The following is a 20,940-nucleotide window of genomic DNA, read 5'->3' on the forward strand; positions in this document are numbered from 1 at the left end:
GTAGGGTAAATAGCTGAAACACTTAATGCTAGAGAGAAGGGAAAGATGCACGTGAATGCCCCAATCAAACAATAATGTGTTGTAGAAACCAAATCCTCATTGGAAGGGCATAATGTTGGGTATGTCAATGCGGTAACAACCTTGAGAAGTGGTAGGGTAGTAGACAATCGAGTTAGAATGCCTAATGAAGAGCGTGAACCGGTACAACCTCAAGTTGTCACCCGTCCCGTTCCACACACTATTCCTCCTTCATTGCATGTGCATGATCTTGAGAATGAGAAGCCCTCAAATTGTGAGTTGAAAGATGATTTCCAAAGAGATTCATTGAAAACAGTGTTGAAAAATGTGTTTGAAAAAAGTTCTTTGAAAAATGTTATTCATGATTCTTCTTTGAAAAGTGATTTGAAATCCAATGAATCGAACAAGTCCAATACTGAAAATTCTTTGAAAGAAAATGCTGAAAGAGTTTTTGAAAAAGCTCCATTTCCGGACGCCTTGAAAGGGTCCATTTCAAAAGAAAGACAAAAGACCAAGAACAATGAGATAATGGATATGTTTAGGCAAGTCACAGTTAATCTTCCACTTTTGGATGCAATTAAGCAAATTCCGGCTTATGCCAAATTCTTAAAGGACTTATGCACCCAAAAGCGGAAGAACAAGAGCCAAACATCAAAAAAGGTGGTCTTAACCGAACAAGTGAGTTCCATTCTACAACACAACACTTTGCCAAAGTTTAAGGACCCCGGTGCACCTACAACATCTTGTGTCATTGGTGAACATGTCATCAACCGAGCACTTCTTGACTTAGGGGCTAGTGTTAACCTTCTTCCCTATTCGGTTTATGTCAAATTGGGCCTAAGTGAATTGAAACCGACGTCGGTGGTTTTACAACTTGCCGACCGATCCATTAAGAAGCCTAGGGGGATAATTGAGGATGTGTTGATTAAGATTGATAAGTTCTTCTTCCCAGTTGACTTTGTCGTCATTGACACGGAACCGGTGCCCAATCCAAAGAACCAAATTCCGGTTATCCTTGGCCGTCCTTTCTTGGCAACCTCAAATGCCAACATAAATTGTAGGGCGGGGATAATGAAGATTTCTTTTGGGCACATGAGAGTGAAGTTGAACATCTTTAACCCCACACCCAATCCATTTGACAAATATGAAGAAGAGGTTAATGTGGTAGATGACTATCATGATCTTGCTTGTGAACGAAATGAGCTTTTGTGCATGAACACTGTTTCAAAACCTTCATCTTCATCTTCAGCATTGCATGCCAGAAAAGTGATTTCGAACTCTTGTTGTGAAAGGGCGTGGAAGCCCAAGGAAAGTTTTGACAAGGAACTTAAGACGTCTTTTGAGTTTACCCCCAACAAGTTCTTCTAAGAACCATTTGTTGGGAGTAACTCGAAATATCTCTCATCCCAAAAAGGAGGGGATGCATTGCAAGATCTTTGATCCGGGCTGAAAGAGCCCAAGGTCTTGCTAGAGACGTTAAAGACTAGCACCGAAATTCGTAAGATGTCAAAACTCTATTCCTCCCTCATTTCTATCTTGCATTTTGATTCTTGCAAAGTCTAGATACTGTTTTTGTGGTTCATATACATTGGAAGGAACTGAGTAAGGGATTGCATGAGCATTCAAGTCATTTTGAGCATTTAAACATAATTTCGATCGATCCAAGTCTTGGTTCGATCGATCGAACTTTGGTTCGATCGATCCAACTATGGACTCGATCGATCCAGCTCTCATTTTGCACCCAACACTTAGAAAAATTTTGGACCTGCATCCAAACTCCAAAATGCATGCTCTCGGGATCTCCAAATTTTCAAAAGTTCAATCGATCGTAAACCATTTCGATCGATCGAACTACCTTTCAATCGATCCAACATGTGGTTCGATCGATCATGAGTCCCAACACTTAGAAAAATTTTGGACCTGCATCCAAATTCCAAAATGCATGCTCTCGGGACTTTTCAAAATTTTTCATGTTCGGTCGATCGAATTCCAAGTTCGATCGATCTAAGGTTCCAGCACATATCAACTCTTGAACCCTTAAACTTGTACATTCTTTATCCTCTTCGATCGATCGAAATCTTTCTTCGATCGATCGAATTTTGCATCTCATTAATTTAATTCCCTTTGATTTTTCAAATTTTATTTCAAAAAAAAAAAAAATTCAAAAAATGCCATTAAGAGTGGAGACCTAAGTTCGATCGATCGAACTCCATCTTCGATCGATCGAACTCTGCATATCGTGTTTTTAAAAATATAACCGAGTTGGATCGATCACTTTGGATCGATCCAACTTCAAAAGGAAACCAAACCCTAGTCTCCCTCTTCTCCCAATCTCATCTCAATCCGGCCAACCTCCATTCCAATCATCTTCCCCATCTCCGGCGAGCCAATTCCGGCAAGGTAAAGCCTTATTTTCACTGCGGCGTCGCACCCTCTCTCTCATCTCATCCCTCTCAGTTTTGAGGTAAACCGCGAGCCATTTCTTGATTTAAAAGCTTAAATTGATGCATGTTATTGATTTTCTATGTCGAATTATGTTATAAATGTGTAAATCATCCATTTTGAAGCTTGAATTTCCTGTTACATGATATACGTATACATATCCATTCGGCCAAATTGGGGATTGTGATGTGATTTGTGGAGTTTGGGGAGTGTTTGGGTGTTGAGGATGGGGTGTTTGTAGATGGGCCCACAAACACGTTTGTGTGGGCCCCGTGCTCTAGATCTCACAGATCTGTGACTTTTCAAATTCGGCATTCGCACAGTTCGATCGATTGAACTTGTGCTTCGATCGATCGAAGTAGTGAACTTCATTTCACTATCTTCGATCGATCCAATCTTGTGCACTTTCATGCTTCGATCGATCCAAGTGTTGGATTGATCCAATTCACTTCGATCGATCCAACTTTTGATCATTTTTCACTTCGATCGATCGAAAATTTCTGTGATCGATCGAACTTAAAGTTCGATCGATCGAACTTTCACAGATCATACATACACACTCCATTCATCTTGTGTCGTCTTCATGCTATCTTTATATGCATAATGCCTGTGATATTCCACATTGGATGCATTTCATACCTACATTGCTTAGCATGATTCACATATCATCATCATTATAGATTCATGTCATCCGTATTTTGTCTATCTTATTTGACATACATGTTTCTATTATGCACTTAAATTCTTATATCTGGCACTGACTTATATTGATATTTTCTTGTCTTCTTACAGATCATGCCTCCGCGGTACAAGAGTACAGCCAGGAGATCTTCGGGGCCACAGCGACCCCGTAGATATATACGGCCCAGGATAGAGATGGTTGTAAAGCCATCTCATGCTCAGGCGGAGCCCGCACAGGCTACTCCCCCTCAGTCCCCATCCCACGAGGCTGAGGAGGGAGCTGACCACATGCCATCTACATCTCAGGCTCCTCCAGCCTTTACACCATCACCTTCTCCTGTGCGCCATCAGGCAGATGCAGCCGCCATGCCATCACCGCAGCCACCTCTACCGGCTCAGCGCCGTGACCAGTTGCTGCCGAGATATGCAGCTATGACCGTGGCTCAGGAGTCATACTTCGATACTGAGTACTTCTCCGAGTCTATCCTGACCCGGTCTGGCTATCAGGATATCATGCAGCGGGGCCTCTCAACTATCTTTGCCCCAGTCACCGGCCTTGTATACCCGCGACTGGTGCGGCTATTTTTTCAGCATCTCCGGCCCTCGCCACGATCTACCGCAGAGATGATCACTACACTGGACGGCCACGAGATTGTCATCACAGTTGACACTCTGGCCCGTGCTTGCCGGTGCCTACACCGGTGTCCACCTGAGCTTGCAGAGACATACCTGAGGCTGCATAGGCCTTCATTTTCTGACATGGCTGTCTCCTTGACAGGCCATCATGCCGGTGGTCAGACATTCGCCACCAGGACCTTCTTGCCTGATGACCTCTGGTTCATCGACACAGTTCTTTTTCAGAACATTTACATGGCGGGCCACAAGATCCAGAAGCGTCATGACTACTTGACAGCTCTTTACGCTTTTTACACGGGCTGCTGGGTATCTATCCCAGTCCTCATCTGGAGCGTGATGAGGTTGTTGTATGATTCTTTCATTTCCAGGAAGGACCCTAAGCGGTCCAAGGTCCTGCCCTTCGGACACCTCATCACGTAGATCCTTCTTGACCAGCGCTACAGAGTGCCCCCAAATGAGGAGCCCCTTGCACGGTCCAGCTTCTATAGGAGGAGCGACTGGAATAAGAGCTACAATGCTCTTATTCGGAGTCTTTAGGAGCCAGCTGTAGAGGCAGCAGCTGAACTAGAGGAGGAGGAGGCAGCCCAGGCACAGCCGGCACCTCCAACAGCAGCGGATATCGCAGCGGACGACGCACCAGTCGGTCTGGCTACCGATCGCATGGACATTGACCCGGAGCGACCTGCGGAGGAGTATGCTGATGCTGCTGATACCAGTGATCGAGCCGCTACTCAAGAGTGAGTTCGGGAGTCTTCTTCAAAGGCATCTCTGCCTGAGTCTCCAGTTCCTACTCCCGGATTCGGAGCACGCTTGCAGACACTGGAGGAGGACATAGCAGCCATGCGAGCCGACATCACTGCCCACCGAGCTGAGTTCACCTCTTTCAGGGCAGATGTCATGGCTTGCTTTGCCGATCTCTCCAGCCGACTCCCTGCACCTGCACCCGCACCTGCACCTCCAGCCACTGCAGATCTTCACGATCAGGCCTCCTAAGACTTCACCTCCAGTTGTTCTATGCTTTCATTTCTTTTATTCTGGATCTGTATTATACTGTCACTGTTACTGTATTATACTTTGCGGCCGGTCTGTCGGCTTTATTATTTTATTGATGTACCTGCACTTTATATTCTCTATATATTGCTTTTTGATTATGGATGTCTCTTAGTATCTCATATTTGTATGTTTGACTCCATCAGGTACACCACAGTGACTTCAGTGAGAGAGTGCTGCCTAGTTTTTCAGGACCACTCTTACACGTCTCTCTCTATTCTCTATTTATCCCATTTTACACTTGCATGTCCACTGTGCACTGATTATCCTATCTTGTTATCTAATGAGTTTATCCGAGTGTAAACTTTTCAGGACCATAGTTTATCCCAAGTTTGGGGGGGCCATGCCACCCACTTTGGATACTTCTATCCCGATCATTCATGTCTAAAGCACTGGTATACTCTTTCCTTTGTTCTCTTCACACATTGAGGACAATGTGCTGTTTAAGTTTGGGGGTATTGGTGTATATTTCAGTGTTACTTTAAAATTCAAATTTTGAGCATGTCTTGTGTATTTGAGGGATATTTCTATACTTAGTCCATTTCTAGCTATGATTTTGATCTTTTGAGGACTATATTGCTTAAAATTTAAAAATTGCTTGACTTGAGAGTCCAATACTCCTTGTATGCCTTGAGGATGCCATTTAGGAGTAAATTTTTCAAAAGATTGATATCTTGCTTGCATATGTGGTCCACATCATCCTGATTTTGTGATTGTTTTGAGATTCATTCTAGGATTCTACACTAGCACCGGCGCACGCTAGCATTCAATTGTGGGGTACATGCTTTGTTGATTATTGAATTGGTTATATCCCAATTGGGCTAGTAGTGCATTGAAAGGTTTCATTATTGATAAAGGTGGATAACAACCCCTTTTCATTCAGTAGCCGGGATTCTTGCCTCATTAAGCAGTGAACTTCTCGCGCCAAAAGGTGGAGGGCCCAAACTCTAGGTTAATAATTGAATTTAAAAAAAAAAAAAAAAAAAAAGAAGTTGCAAAAAGCAATAAAAGTGAAGACTTCTCCCAAAAGGTGAGAAGTGGGAAATGATTAGATAGTTGTTGTCTTGATTTGTAGCCTAGTTGATTTGAGTTTGTAAGTGCGTAGGGGTGTCTTAACACCTAATGCCCTAAAGCCATCTGGTTTGGGAGTCATTGACCTAAAGCTCACTACATGAATCTTCTAGAAAGCTTAAGAGATCAACACATTGCACAATACTTTCATCTTTGATCCTCAATAAAATAAAAAAATAAATAAATATAGTGAAAAGAATAAGCTCACCTAGAACAATAAAGCTTTAATAAAGGGTCCACTCTCTTATCTTGATGATCGGTACTAGATTTGTGTGCTAGTTTGAGGGTAAGGATGTGAGTACTTCTCTAGTTGGCTAAGATAGCAACACACTTGATGCCGGACCTCTCACATGGATTCTAGACTTGTTTCGATTTTCATGATCATTTTCTTGATATGTGGAGGACCATACTTGCTTGCTTGATATTAAAATTTTGGGAGATTGCTTGGAAATGGTTGAAAAATTGCATACTTGAGGTAGTTTTCTCCTAATGCTTATTTGTAATATTGGTGCCTCTTTTGAAAGAATGAGCTTAATGTTTGTAGGTACCATTTCTGGAAACCCTCACGAGACTTTACTCGTCCACTAGGGGTAACCTAGGGGTTTAAAAGGCTTGTTGCATATGCTAAATGCAATCGTGTTCCCTACAAAAGTGGCGCTATCATTTTACTTGCTTTCCAGTTTATACTTGTTTAGTTGTTCATTTCATTCCTTTACTTCTTAGTTCATTGCTAGGGACTAGCAATATTTAAGTTTAGGGGTGTGATGAGCACTGAAAAGTGGGCATTTAAACCCGTTAAGCTTAAGCATTCTAGTACCTTTATCTATCTTACTTTGCCGTTTTAGACTTATTACGTGTTATTTATATTTTCAGGAACTAATCCCAAAATTGAGCTAACTCAGCCAAATAAGAGCTTAATTAAAGCAATCCTGAGATAAACCAAAGGAGGGAGCAAAGTGGAGAAAGCAAGGAGCAAAAAGGAATCAAAGTTGTGCAGCTGAAAAGTTCGATCGATCCAACTTAGAGTTCGATCGATCGAACATCTATGATCGATCACAGTACTTCTCGATAGATCCAACCTTGGCCTTTGCTGAAATTCCAAGTTCGATCGATCCAACATCACCTTCGATCGATCGAACCCTATTTTGTCCTATTCAAATGATTGATCTTATCCACAGCTGTACGCCTACCAACCACTTTTGTCCTTTTCCCCATAAATATCTTCGAAATATCTCAGCCTTGTCCTTATCCGGAGGAGTTAGACCACTTCGATCGATCCAAGATGCAGTTCGATCGATCGAACCCATCTTCGATCGATCCAAGTTAAGGTTCGATCGATCGAACTTCCTCCAGCGAGAAAAAGTTAAAGTCCAGCTCATTTATTCCGTCCTTCACCCAATCATTGGAGAATATGCCTTGCACGACCACAGCTCATCATAGGGTGTATTTGACCTACCTATATAAGGAATATAATACACTTTTTGGAAGGGAGTCTAGAGTCTCTTGTCACACATTAAAAATCATCTTGGAGGCTATTCTTGGAGAGGAAGAAGGGAGGAAGCTAGAGCAACCATTGGAGGAGATCTTCATCTACAAGGAGCAGCCATGGAGTTAGCCCTTGAGGGTTGGATCATCACTACCATGAGTGGCTAGACATCTTCTTGGGGCTAGAGTTAGCCCCAAGCATGCTTTCTATACTCTAATCTTGTGTATTATTGAGGGATTAGTGTTGTATGATACATCTTGATATTCATGTATATATAAATCTTGATTATTTCATGGTTTGTATGGTTTAATGCTTCCAATTGACTATTCTATGCTACCCATATGTCTATGTATGCTAAAGTAAGATATTCATGTGCTTATCTCTAGATTTAGTGTTTTTGATGCATGTCTATGTGTATTGATGCTATAGATCTAGAGATTATCAAGATGATATGCTTAATGAATGCTATTTTGGTTCATTTGATGGTTTATGCCTATTCTTGATGGTTTGTGCCTCTCCCCTAGTCTAGATAGCTTTATTTTCATGCTAGTAGTGTAGATTTAGTGTAGTGGTAGTATAATGTTAGATGGGAGGACAATCTACTCTTGATGTTTGATGTTCCATACTTGTGAGTCCAAATGGCATATTCCTCTAATATTGTGTTGCATGTGGATTGTGAGCTTAATGAAGGATTAATGACTTGTTTTGATCTATTGTGCTATCCCCATGTTGTCTAGACAATATATGCTCTATTGCTTAGATATATTATGCTCTTCACATGATGTTTAGACAATACTTGCTTGATTTGTCATCCTTGCCAATTGAATCAACCTAATGCACACACACCCTTATCATATTGCAACACATCCATTACCCTCAATTGATCACTTGTTAGTAGTATAGAAAAGTATTGCTTGGTGGTGATCTCTACACCCCAAGACCTCTCTCTCTCTTGTTTACCTCATATTATTTTATTTAGTTAAATTCAATTTAGCTTAATCAACCAACCAACCAATTGTGTGATCACTCGACCTACTAACCCTAATTACCATAGTTCACAATTCGATACACCATCAAATCCCTTGGGACGATCCCTACTCGCCCTATCTATATTTTATATAGAGAAAGGTAGTAGTGGCTTTTTATAAATGTAAAACTTGGCCCCCTCCTAAACACACACAACTCTCAAGCTTTGTTGGTTGTGGCGACTCCATCAAGGAAACTGACAACAAATTGCAGAAGGTTCAGAGGCTCTAAGAAAACTTAGAGAAGTCTCTATCCACTTAGAGAAAGCTCTTGAAAACTTAGAGAAGGCTCTCCCATAGTTGGAGATGGCTCTAGGTAGCTTAGAGCCTTCTCCAGTTTTTTTTAGAGAAGGCTCTGAGATTTTGTGCAAGACAGAAGGTTAATTACGTACTGTTTGGTTCAAACTAGCTTATTTTCAGCTGTGTTTGGATTACTATGATGGTTTTAAATCTTAATTCATGGAATATTAAAGCCCTAGGAGGCATTAATTTATTTATATGCTAATGGTTTAAACCGTGGGAAAATCCGAAGCAAGTCACAGGCTGTTTATGGACTTGACGGACCGGAAGGATTTAATTGTGCAAACGATGTCTAGAAATTTAAAAGGGGTTAGAACATGGATTCTAATCATTGTACCATGCTAGATTAGAGCCACACTTGATAAATTAATGTCTCTGAACTCATGGATTTAACCGTAGGAATGTATACAACGGTGCAGGCGGTTAACGGTTGGAAGAAGTTTAATTGCCTAATTTAGGTTTAGTAATTTAACAGAGTATGTATGCATTTGTAAATCTTATTTTGGTTGTACGCTCGGATCATTTACTTAATAAGTTTGATCTGTGCATATCCTGAACGTTAGTTGTTGAAATACTAAATTCGTTTATGCAATGCATGGATTTAAGCTTGGAATTTTAATTGCTGTAATATTAAGCAGTACACTGCAATTATTTGGATTAGGGTTTGAACCTAAATTGTTGAACTAGTACTTAGGTTTTGTCAATCTAATTCGACGTTGGCCTGGAATTAATTGAAGAATTAAATAAATATTTTCTGTCAATTACCGAGATGGACGCTGGAATTTAACTTGACGAACTAGTAGACTTTGTGTCGTTTAATTACATGGATGGATTCTGGAATTTTTTTTAGTTGATGACTTATTTAAATTCTGTGTTTATCAACTACATGGATAATGTGGACTTTATTTGTTGTACTGTATAAAATGTGGCATCATTTACGGATCATTTGCATGTATGCACTGGTATGGGACGGTGTCATACGGATGGATGGATTAGGTCACAATACTAATTCTTACCCATTCATACATACGGAATGGATTAACTAAAATAGTTAAATCACATGGTTTCATGTCCTGTCAACTAAAACAGTTGAACAACATATTGGATGGTTGTTTATACTTCTGTATTAGGAAGAATAGGGATTTAATTAAAATATTTAAATCTGGATTACAGGTTGTGTCTTGAGCGATGAACAGTTGACCGGCACAACATTGTATTTGGAGGGAACTTATATATATAATTGGGACAGGGATTTAATTAAAACACTTAAATTCTAATTTTATGTCGTGTCATGGAAACGAACAGTTGAGCGGCACTATATTGGTTTGGATGGGAATTTATATATATCAATTATGGTACTGCGATCTGAGCTTGAGTCTCATAGTCGATGGTTAGGGTGCGTATATGCGGTAGGATACGTAGCTAGCTATGTTGGTTGTGGTATACCCTGTTAGGCTTAAGTAGTCATGCCCACTCAGGTGCATATTTCATGTTGCCTTCTATTCATGTTGAGACCCTCAGCATAGTTTAGTGAGAGTCCTGTAGTGTGGATATATATTTATCTATTACGGACTATATAGATATAGTTGAGACATCTAGGATGTATTTGCGTATCGGGTCTCTGTTTGGATTATAGTTAGGATAGAACTTGTTCGTAGGCCTGACCCACTATTATTTTTCAGGTAACGGACGGTTCCAGGTTTTAGAGGTTGTTCGTGCTGCGCAGAGACGACTACTCATTCTACCGGCGACGTAGGAGGTTTTTTCATGGTTTAGCAATGGACTTCTTTTCAGTTATTCGTTTTCTAGTATTGGTTTTGATTAGGAGTCCACCAAATGGATTCCCGAGTTGTGTTAGAATTTGAAAAGTTGGATGTATCAGATTAATACTTTCTTTATAAAATTTTATTTTGAGGTTTTCAGTTTTGGATTATCATTCTAGTTTCTTTTTAGTAGTTTTATTTAATCCTATTTCCTTAATTGTATTCTGTGTTCGTTTCTTGCTAATTGGTTTGATATCCTCAGGTAATCAGGCATGGGCCTGGCCAACCCACATCCGGAAATTTGGGGGTATCACAGTTGGTATCAGAGCACTCCAGGTTCTAATGTCCTTAGGAGTGTCTTTCGTTATAGGACTTCTGCGTTGCGTCTTTTAAAAACTTAGAGCCATATTAGGATTCGTTATATTCTGTTTACGGTTCATTAGGAGGAGTTGATGTCAATTGAATTCTGTCGATACAGAGTGGTTGATACTAGGAGGAGGATAGGGTTCAAGGCGAAAGCGATACAGACCCAAAGGAGTAACAGAATAGGTTGTTTGAGTTATTTGCCAGAAGCAGAACTTAGGATCAAAGGTTTAGTTCCAAGGTTGGCATTACTTAGAAAGTATACGCCAAGAACGGATCAGGGTGTAGGTTTTAGGTCACCGCATGTCGGGGGTAACACAACTTCAGATGTTCTCAAAAATGAGATAAGCGAAGAGTAGGATTTTGAAGAGGATCCTAAGGGGGAAGATATTAGCGTCTCCAAGAAAGGGGATATTCAAGCTTGAAGATGAAGGATCGCACGAGTGTGCTCTTATTCACCAGTAGTATAGTGAATGATACTGGTAGCATTGGTGTGAACCAATCTATATATGGATGAATTTTCATGTCATCTCTCAGAGAGTTAATTGAAAATTACTCTTTAGGCCTTTGGGAATCGGATGGAGTTCTTATCAGAACAAATACGTGATTTTATATCACATTCTGGAGCGAATGGGGATTAGGTTGTGACGTTCTACGTTGCGTTGTAAAGCCACGATAGATGGTTTGCACTCCGAGTATAAGGAAGGTGAGGGTTAAGCTGTTGGATATGTGCTTAGGCAAATGAAAGTTGCTTTTAAGCTATAGTTAAGGATATGTTCAAGGTTGGATAATTACCAATGAAACCATGAAATGAAATTTTGTGAAATAATTTGGCAACTTGAGTTCAAAGGGGGTTTCTTTTCTGGAATGGAGGATGTCTTAAGTAGAAATTATATTTTGGTTGTTTTGGTGTATTGTGTGTATCTAAGTGTTTGATTTTTGTTATTCTATGTTGCATTTTGTTGTTACGTGTTTCATTTTTGTTAATTGGTTCAGGATTTGGAATAGGGTTTAGTTGGGGCACAAGTATGTAAGCCAACTATTATTGTAATAACATGGAGTAATAACACTATATGCGCTACGATTTGTGGATATAGGGTCATAGGATTGGGTCGAGATACAAACTAGCCAATCTATTGGACCTGGATATGCATCATTACGTTATGCTACTTGGGAAGGGATAGTTCAACTACCCATAAGAGTCAAATAATCTACAATGATTAGTTGGATATGCTCTATGCTAAGTAGGGATTCATTTTTACAACGCTATAAGATTAGTGGTTGTTAATGTTTTGGGGGATTCGTGAGGTTGTGATAGGTAAATATCACTGTAATGCCGCTAGGGTTCGGATAGAGGATTTCGTGCTGGTAGGTACTTATTAGAATGACACCGAGGGAGGATAGTGGACTGATGCAAGCTTTATCAGTCTATTCATGATATATACATTATTTTACGAGGGTGTCATTTGGAGGAGTTGTTAGTGTTGCACTCGGAGGAGGGACCAAAGTTTCTACACTGTACAAAATGTGGAAATTTTTTTTTTTAGGGTTATCTTTCCCAACAATTAGCTGTTGCTTCGACATTTATGACTATATGGAGGATAGAAAAAGGTTTCAGATTCAATTGAACGAAGACAAGGAAGGTGAGATCTAACACCTATATAAAGAAGCAGTGCACGGTGGTTGTGAAAAAGTCGTAATAAGTTGACTTTCGATGGATGGAATTACCGATTGATTTATTATCAGTATGTTTATCACTAACTGGTGATGCATAAATACAGTTGCAAGGTTAGCTTTTGACGATGTTCGATGTAAGCAATGGGTGTAAACAAAAGCTAGTGGTACCAGACCAGTTGGTACTTCCTGTAGACAAATGGGAAGAAGGATGTAAGGACTGAGATTCATAACTCTTGGTTCTTTATTCATCCTGGTGGAAACAAAACACTTCATGGTATGAAGCCGAGGTTTTTGGGAATCGGCAAGCAGAGGGACGTAATGCTTTTGTCGCCATCTTTAATATAATCGAGCTGAATTATTCGAGATTACTATATCCTTGTAAACATTCTTATGTTCAGGGGGAGATGATAGAACCTTTTCACGGATTTAGATGAGGGGTTGCTGACTTTTACATTCGGTCAGGATTTTGGTTGGGATGTTGGATCGGTTCTATATCGTAGTTGAAGTTTCAGTCTGTATAACAATGACACGGATTTTGGTTGGGATGTTGCACTCTAGGATCATTTAATTAATAAGTTTGATCTGTGCATATCTTGAATGTTAGTTATTGAAATACTAAATTCGTTTCTAAATTGCTGAACTAGTACTTAGGTTCTGTCAATGTAAGTGGACGTTGGCTTGGAATTAATTGAAGAATTAAATATATATTTTCTATCAATTACCGTGATGAATGCTGGAATTTAACTTGACGAACTAGTAGACTTTGTCTCGTTTAATTACATGGATGGATTCTGGATTTTTTTTTAGTTGATGACTTGTTTAAATTCTTTGTTCATCAACTGCATGGATAATGTGGACTTTATTTGTTGTACTGTATAAAATGTGGCATCATTTACGGATCATTTGTATGTATGCACTGGTATGGAACGGTGTCATACGGAGGGATGGATTAGGTCACAACGCTAATTCCTACCCATTCATACATGCGGAATGGATTAACTAAAATAGTTAAATCCTACATGGTTTCATGTCCTGTCAACTAAAATAGTTAAACGACATATTGAATGATTGTTTATACTTCTGTATTAGGAAGAATAGGGATTTAATTAAAATATTTAAATCTGGATTACAGGTTGTGTCTTGAGCGATGAACAGTTGACCGGCACAACATTGTATTTGGAGGGAACTTATATATATAATTGGGATAGGGATTTAATTAAAACACTTAAATCCTAATTTTATGTCGTGTCATGGCAACGAACAGTTGAGTGGCACTATATTGGTTTGGATGGGAATTTATATATATAAATTATGGTACCGCGATCTGAGCTTGAGTCTCATAGTCGATGGTGAGGGTGCGTATATGCGGTAGGATATGTAGCTAGCTCTGTTGGTTGTGGTATACCCTGTTAGGCTTAGGTAGTCATGCCCACTCAGGTGCATGTTTCATGTTGCCTTCTATTCAAGTTGAGACCATCAGCATAGTTTAGTGAAAGTCCTGTAGTGTGGATATATATTTATCTATTACGGACTATATAGATATAGTTGAGACATCTAGGATGTATCTGCATATCAGGTCTCTGTTTGGATTGTAGTTAGGATAGAACTTGTTCATGGGCCTGACCCACTATTATTTTTCAGGTAACGGACGGTTCCAGGTTTTAGAGCTTGTTCGTGCTGAGCAGAGACAACTACTCATTCTACCGGCGACGTAGGAGGTTTCTTCATGGTTTAGCAATGGACTTCTTTTCAGTTGTTCGCTTTCTAGTATTGGTTTTGATTAAGGGTCCAGCAAATGGATTCCCGAGTTGTGTTAGAATTGAAAAGTTGGATGTATCGGATTAATACTTTATTTATAAAATGTTATTATGAGGTTTTCAGTTTTGGATTATCATTCTAGTTTCTTTTCAATAGTTTTATTTATTTATGTTTCCTTAATTATATTCTGTGTTCGTTTTTTGTTAATTGGTTTGATATCCTCATATAATCGGGCGTGGGCCTGGCCAACCCGCATCCAGAAATCCAGGGGTATCACAACTCTCTCTCACTGAAGTCATTAGGATGTACCTGATAGTGGAGTCAATCACAAGTAGATATATTAATATAATAATCTGACATCCAAAATACCATGCATAGTAAATATGAAAATAAAATAGTATATAGTACATCGCAGTATCTAACCAACAGATTGGCCGCAAAAATATAGTAACAGTATCATATATCATAGTATCAGTCAAAAACACAGGTATATATGATGATAAAAGAAAGAGATCAGGCAAAAGAGGTCAGTCTCGTGGGTCGTGGTCCACGGATATCTCTGGATATGCCCTGCAGTGCAGTCAGGATGTATGTGCGGAGAGTAGTCACGTCTACTCGGAGGGAGACGATCGCATCCTCCAATGTCTGGAGACGCTCCCCTAAGCTGGGTGTCTGGGCTGGAGCTTCAGGAATGACGGAATTATGAGACTAATGCTCATCCTGACTCTGCTTCTGGGAACTGGAGGCTGCTGCTCCAAATCTATCTCCATGTGTGCATCTGTAGCCGCCAATGTGTCTGTTGGATCATCTGCTACTGCTGGTGCCTCAGCTACCTCCTCCATCTCTGCCAACTCTACCTCCTCAGCTGCTAAGACGGCCTCATCCTCTAAACTCTTGATAAGAGCATTGTAGCTCTTATTCTAGTCCTTCTTGTCATAATGGCAAGCCCCTGTCTCAGGATGCTCGTTCGGGTGAAAAGGATAGTGCTAGTCCCTGAGGATCTGAGTAATCAAATGAGCGAAGGGGAGGAACTTGCCCCTCTTGGGCTTGGTCTTGCTGATATAATCTGTGTAGAGCTTCATCATGACACTCCAATAGAGTGTAGGAACTGAGAACCAATGCCTGATGTAGAAAACATAAAGGGCTACTAGATAATCTGCTCGTCTTTGAATTTTGTGCCCCGCCATAAATACATTTCAGAATAACATAGAATCAAAAAACCATAGGTCATCGGGCAAGTGAATCCTGGTGGCAAATATCTCACCGGTACTAGCAAGGCCGTTCAGAGCTGCGGCCATATTTGCATCAGCTGGCCTCCTAAGAATAGGATACTAAATGCCGGGAGGGCAGACATGAGGGCACTGAGAGGCTGTGGCTAATGTCTCTACTATAATACGGATGGGGTGACCGTCAATGGTAGTCCGCAACTCCGCCAGGTTACTCGGGGCTGGTCGGAGGTTCTGTTAGAACAACCGGACGAGCCGCGAGTAAACCAGATTGGCCACCAGGGCCAGGATAGGTGAAATATGGCGCCGGTCAATCTCATCATAGGCCGTATTGGTTAAAATTGATCGGGATAAGAAAGTATCATCGAAAACAGACTCATGCACCACTAAAAGGCATAAATATCTCCTAATGGGTCTATCTCGGACCATGTTGGGCTGTGTCGGTGATGATGAAGGAGATAGCTCATGCTCAGCCTCCTCAGCGGATGAAGAAGATGAGGAAGCGGATACAGAAGAGGAGGAGTGCTCGGACTGAGCTGCAGCTGGCTCCTCTACACGCTGCCTCACTCTGCCCTCATATTGCCACCGGGCAGTAGTCTTGATTCGGGCCATGGTTTGCAAAAGAAAGAAACATTTACAATTGTAGTCAGTAACAGGAAAAGTATATGAGATACAGAATTGAAAGCACACAGTTAGAAACATGTTTGTCAAGTTAAGATAGACAACTCAGAACAAATCACATGAATCTATGCAAGTGATAATGCAACCAAGTATAGGCATTGAATGTTTAAATAAGTGAAACATGCTAAACATTATAAGTAAGAAATGTATCCAATGTGGAAAACATAGGCATTAGGCAAAAATGAACTCATATGAACACGAACGAGGGTACAGGGGCATCAATATGCAAAATAGTGAAGGTCAATCGATCATGAAAAAGATGAGATCGATCCAAGTTGGATCAATCAAGACATAGTTGAGATCAATCTTGCTCTGATCGATCAGAGCACTAGTGTGATCAGTCAAACTTGTGGAAAAAATATGAACAGTCACAGATCTGTGACGTGGACAACAGGGGGCATTCGAATATGTTCGTGGGCCCCTCTACACCTCAACAAGTCAAAATTGGTCACTTAAATTGGTACGTGACCCCAAAATTAAATTCGGAAACAAAAATTATATATATATATATATATATATATATATATATATATATAGTTACATGCTTTAAAGTTTTAAAAATGGCAAGAAATCAAACATGGAAGCTCTAGATCTAAGTATGGCAACATGGGAAACATGTGGATCAAGCCGAAAATGGAAAAGAGAAAAAAAGCTTACCAAAACGAGAGGAGAGAAGTGGGCCGAGAGAGAAAGGATGAGATCGAGAGCGAGAGAGAGTTTTGAAGCTTGAAGGTGATCGCCGGAGGTTCGCCGGAGATGGGGAAGAACATAGAACAGTGCCGAGAAAGAAAACGAGCTACAGATCGATGTAAAAATCGATCTAAATGACCCTTGGGTCATTTTTATAAAATAAAAAAAAAAATGGCTTTTGACATTCCAGATCGATCACACAGTTGGAAAGATCGATCAAACATAGATCGATCATGAAGGAACAACAAATCGATCGAGATCACAAAACGACAAAATATTTTTGAAAGTTTTTGAATTTTTGGAAATTGAAAATATTTTTGGATTTTTGAAAAATGGGAATTAAAATAAAAAATTAAAATTTTATTTTATATATATATATATATATATATATTTATGTATTTTATTATTTATTTTTTTTAAATTTGAATTTTAAAATTTGAAATTGGGAAAGTCAAAGTCAAACAAGAATGCAAAGATCGATCAAAATTCGATCTATCAAATAGGTAAAAACCTGCATGGATCTTCAAACGATATATAGAGAGGCATTTTTCAAAATTTTAAAAAAATTTCTAAGTATGGAATGCAGATCGATCAGAAGGTAAGCTAGATTGATCTAGAAATACTCAGATCGATCATCAAGATAGTTCGCACGATACACAGAGTGATGAAATATGCAGAGATTTTCGCACGATGGGACAGAGAGATAGGAATATGTAGGGATGAGTGTTCGATCGATCTAACTTTTCTCAGATCGATCGAACAGGCACTAAATGCCTAATTTGGAAATGAAATTGCAAGCATTCCCTATCAAAGTCTCAAATAATGTGTATGATCCCAAAAGATATCTAGACGACACAAGAAAAGAAAGGTAAAATAGAAATGGGGGAGGAATAGGGTTGTCAAACCCTACGAAATGCACTAGTCTTTAACGTCTCTAGCAAGACGTTGGGCTCTTTTAGCCCAGATCAAAAATCTTGTTATGTATCCCCTTCTTGACGGGGTGAATGACATTTTGAGTTACACCCAACAAATTGTTCCTAGGGAACACATTGGATTTAATTCAAAAGAGATTGATAGTCCTTTGTCAATGCAACTCTTGGGCTTCCATGCCCTTTCAACTTTTGTTTTTAAAATAACATCCTTTGAAATCAAGTTTTTAGATGGACCTTTTGAAATTCCATTTTCAAGCAAAGACTCAACTTTTTCAAATCCATTGTCAAGACACTTTTCCATAACACACACATCTTCATGTTTATCCATTGAATTCAGGGTTGGATTGAATATATTTAACTTCACCTTCATATGGCTAAATGAAATTTTCATTATCCCCGTCCTACAGTTTATGTTGGCTTTAGTGGTTGCCAAGAAGGAACGGCCAAGGATAACCAGGATTTGGCTCTTTGGATTTGTAATTGGTTCTGTATCAATGACAACGAAATCAACTGGGAAGAAGAACTTATCAATTTTGATCAAAACATCCTTAATAATACCCCGGGGCTTTTTGATAGATTGATCGGTAAGTTGTAAAACTACCGATGTCAGTTTTAAATCTCCTAAGCCCAATTAAACATACACTGAATATGGAATAAGGTTAACACTTGCTCCCAAATCTAGAAAAGCCTGGTTAATGACATGGTCACCAATGATGCAAGAAGTAGTAGGTGAGCCGGGGTCCTTAAATTTTGGGAGAGTATTATGTTGCAAAATAGAGCTTACTTGCTCAGTCAAGATAACTTTCTTTGGTGCTTGGCTCTTGTTCTTCCTCTTTTGAGTGCAAAGATCTTTCAAGAATTTGGCATACGCCGGAATTGTCTAATTGCATCCAAGAGGGGAAGATTGATCTTCACTTGCCTAAACATTTCAATTATTTCATTTGCTTTGGTCTTTTGCTTTTCAAAAGAATTGGATCCTTTTAAGGCATCTGGAAATGGAGCCTTTGGCTCAAAATCTTTTTCAAATTCTTGTTTCACAATATTTTCAACACAAGGATTTTTCAAATCATTTTTCACCACTTTCTCAACAGAATGATCATGCATATGCAATGAAGGAGGAATAAAATGTGAAACGAGATGGGTGTCAATTTTTGGTTGCACCGGTTCACTCATTTCATTTTGGACACCAACTTGATTATCCACAATTTTTCCACTTCTCAAGGTTGTCACTGCATTAAGATATTCAATTGTGTGACCTTCCGATGAGGGGTTAGTCTCCACAACAAATTATTGCTTTAGTGGGGTATTTAAAGACATCTTCCCTTTTTTCTAGCATTTAAAGTACTAGCTATTTGCCCGACTTGGGTTTCTAGCTTTACAAAGGATTGGGAATGAGAATGAAATAATTGGGTATTTGCCTCTAAAGTGCCCAAAGCGGTTAACACTTTTTCCTCAAAAGCGGGACTCTTAGAATTTCCTTGAGAATAAGATGATTGATTAGGAAAATGAGAGTTAGAAAATTGATTTCCATGTGATGATTGAAAAGATGATCTATAACCTTAGGAACCTTGGCTTTGCATTGAGGGTGGAACATACTTGCCTTGAAAACCACCTTGGGGAGGGTTCGAGCCTTCCCCTTCACTTTTCCAAGAGAAGTTTGGATGGTTCCTCCATTTGTCATTATAATGTGTGCCATAGAGATTATTCCCTTGGTTGACAAATATAGTATTTACTTGTTCATGGTTCTCACTTTGCACATGTCCATGTGGACAATTGGAAGTAGAATGTAAGACACTAGAGCAAGTCATGCAGGATTCATTTGATGGATAATGAACATGATTAGGGGAGGAAGACACTTAATTCACCGAATTTTGGTTGATTAAAAATTAATCAAACCTTAGAGATAAAGACTTGACTTCGGCGGCTATGTCATTGGAGTTGTCAACTTGATACAAGACGACATTCTTCCTTCCACCTAGAATTCTACCATTTTTTGATGAGAAAGATCGATGCATTGAATTTTCACTCATACTTTCATACAATTACCAAACATCATCTTCATGCTTATCAAGATAAGAACCTCCCATGGATGCATCTACCATTCCTTTGTGGTTATCCAGTAAACTTTCAAAAATATATTGGACTAATTGCCACTTAGGAATGTCATGATGTGGACACTTCCTAATCAAATCATTAAATCTTTCCCATGCCTCATAAAACAATTCCCCATCCCTTTGAGAAAACTCATGAATAGAAGTTCTCATAGCATTGGTCTTCGATACTGGATAATACTTTTTCAAGAACTCTTGTTGCATTTCTGCCTAAGAGGTTATAGAAAAAGGCCTTAGATTGTTGAACCAATATTTTGCTTTATCTTTAAGGGTAAAAGGAAAGAGTTTAAGTCTCAAAACCTCTTCCGGCATGTCCGTGTATTTCACGGTAGAACACACTTCAAGAAACTCATCCAAATGCTTATAAGGTTCTTCACTTGGAAGTCCATGATAGTTAGGAAGCATTTAAATAGTTTACGGTTTAATTTCGTAATGGTGAGCTTTAAATGGGGGTAATTGAATGCATGTAGGTACATTATATTTATTTGGCACATAATGATCACGCAAATTAATGGGGGGTTCACAACCGGTGGTGCTAAATGAGCACCATGATTAACTTAAGCAACGGGAGGTTGTGGAGCAAAAATTTGCTGAGGCATTCCCAATGTAACTTAGCCTTATTGTTGTGGTGGAATGAATGGTTTTGGCATACCTAATGGGACTTGAATGTTGTCATGATGCACATTAGGGTGAAGGATGCCTTGTTGATTTATGTAACCAAGGTCCTCCACATGGTCTTCATTTTGCTCCTCCATTAATGAAATGGAGTCGTTCAATTTACCTCTTCCCCTATGAACAATGGATTCAAGATTCAAATCAAGTGGGACAAGAGTAGGATTTAATGATCTACGACCATGCATGCACTAACAAAACAAATAACAAGTAATCAAGCAAGTAGTAACCACTTCGCCTCCATAAAAAATCAATCAACAAATCTCCACATACAATATTCCCATACTCCCATGCTTTCAACAAGATGCAAGTAAAATAAAAATTGCCTCCACGTGGGCTCACGATCTATCTAAGAAAT

General features: G+C 39.5%; 1 non-coding gene across 1 annotated transcript; it reads left to right on the forward strand.

The window, feature by feature from the left end:
- The first annotated feature begins 19,959 nt into the window (after window positions 1-19,959).
- Window positions 19,960-20,068, forward strand: LOC132280331 (small nucleolar RNA R71). The gene has a single exon (XR_009471553.1). It is a non-coding gene; the product is annotated as a small nucleolar RNA R71 (small nucleolar RNA).
- Window positions 20,069-20,940: the final 872 nt, after the last annotated feature.

The sequence above is a fragment of the Cornus florida genome, unplaced genomic scaffold (assembly GCF_030987335.1).
Source record: "Cornus florida cultivar Cherokee Brave unplaced genomic scaffold, ASM3098733v1 CherokeeBrave_3.0.0_Hap2_Chr10, whole genome shotgun sequence".
Taxonomy (NCBI): Eukaryota; Viridiplantae; Streptophyta; class Magnoliopsida; order Cornales; family Cornaceae; genus Cornus; species Cornus florida.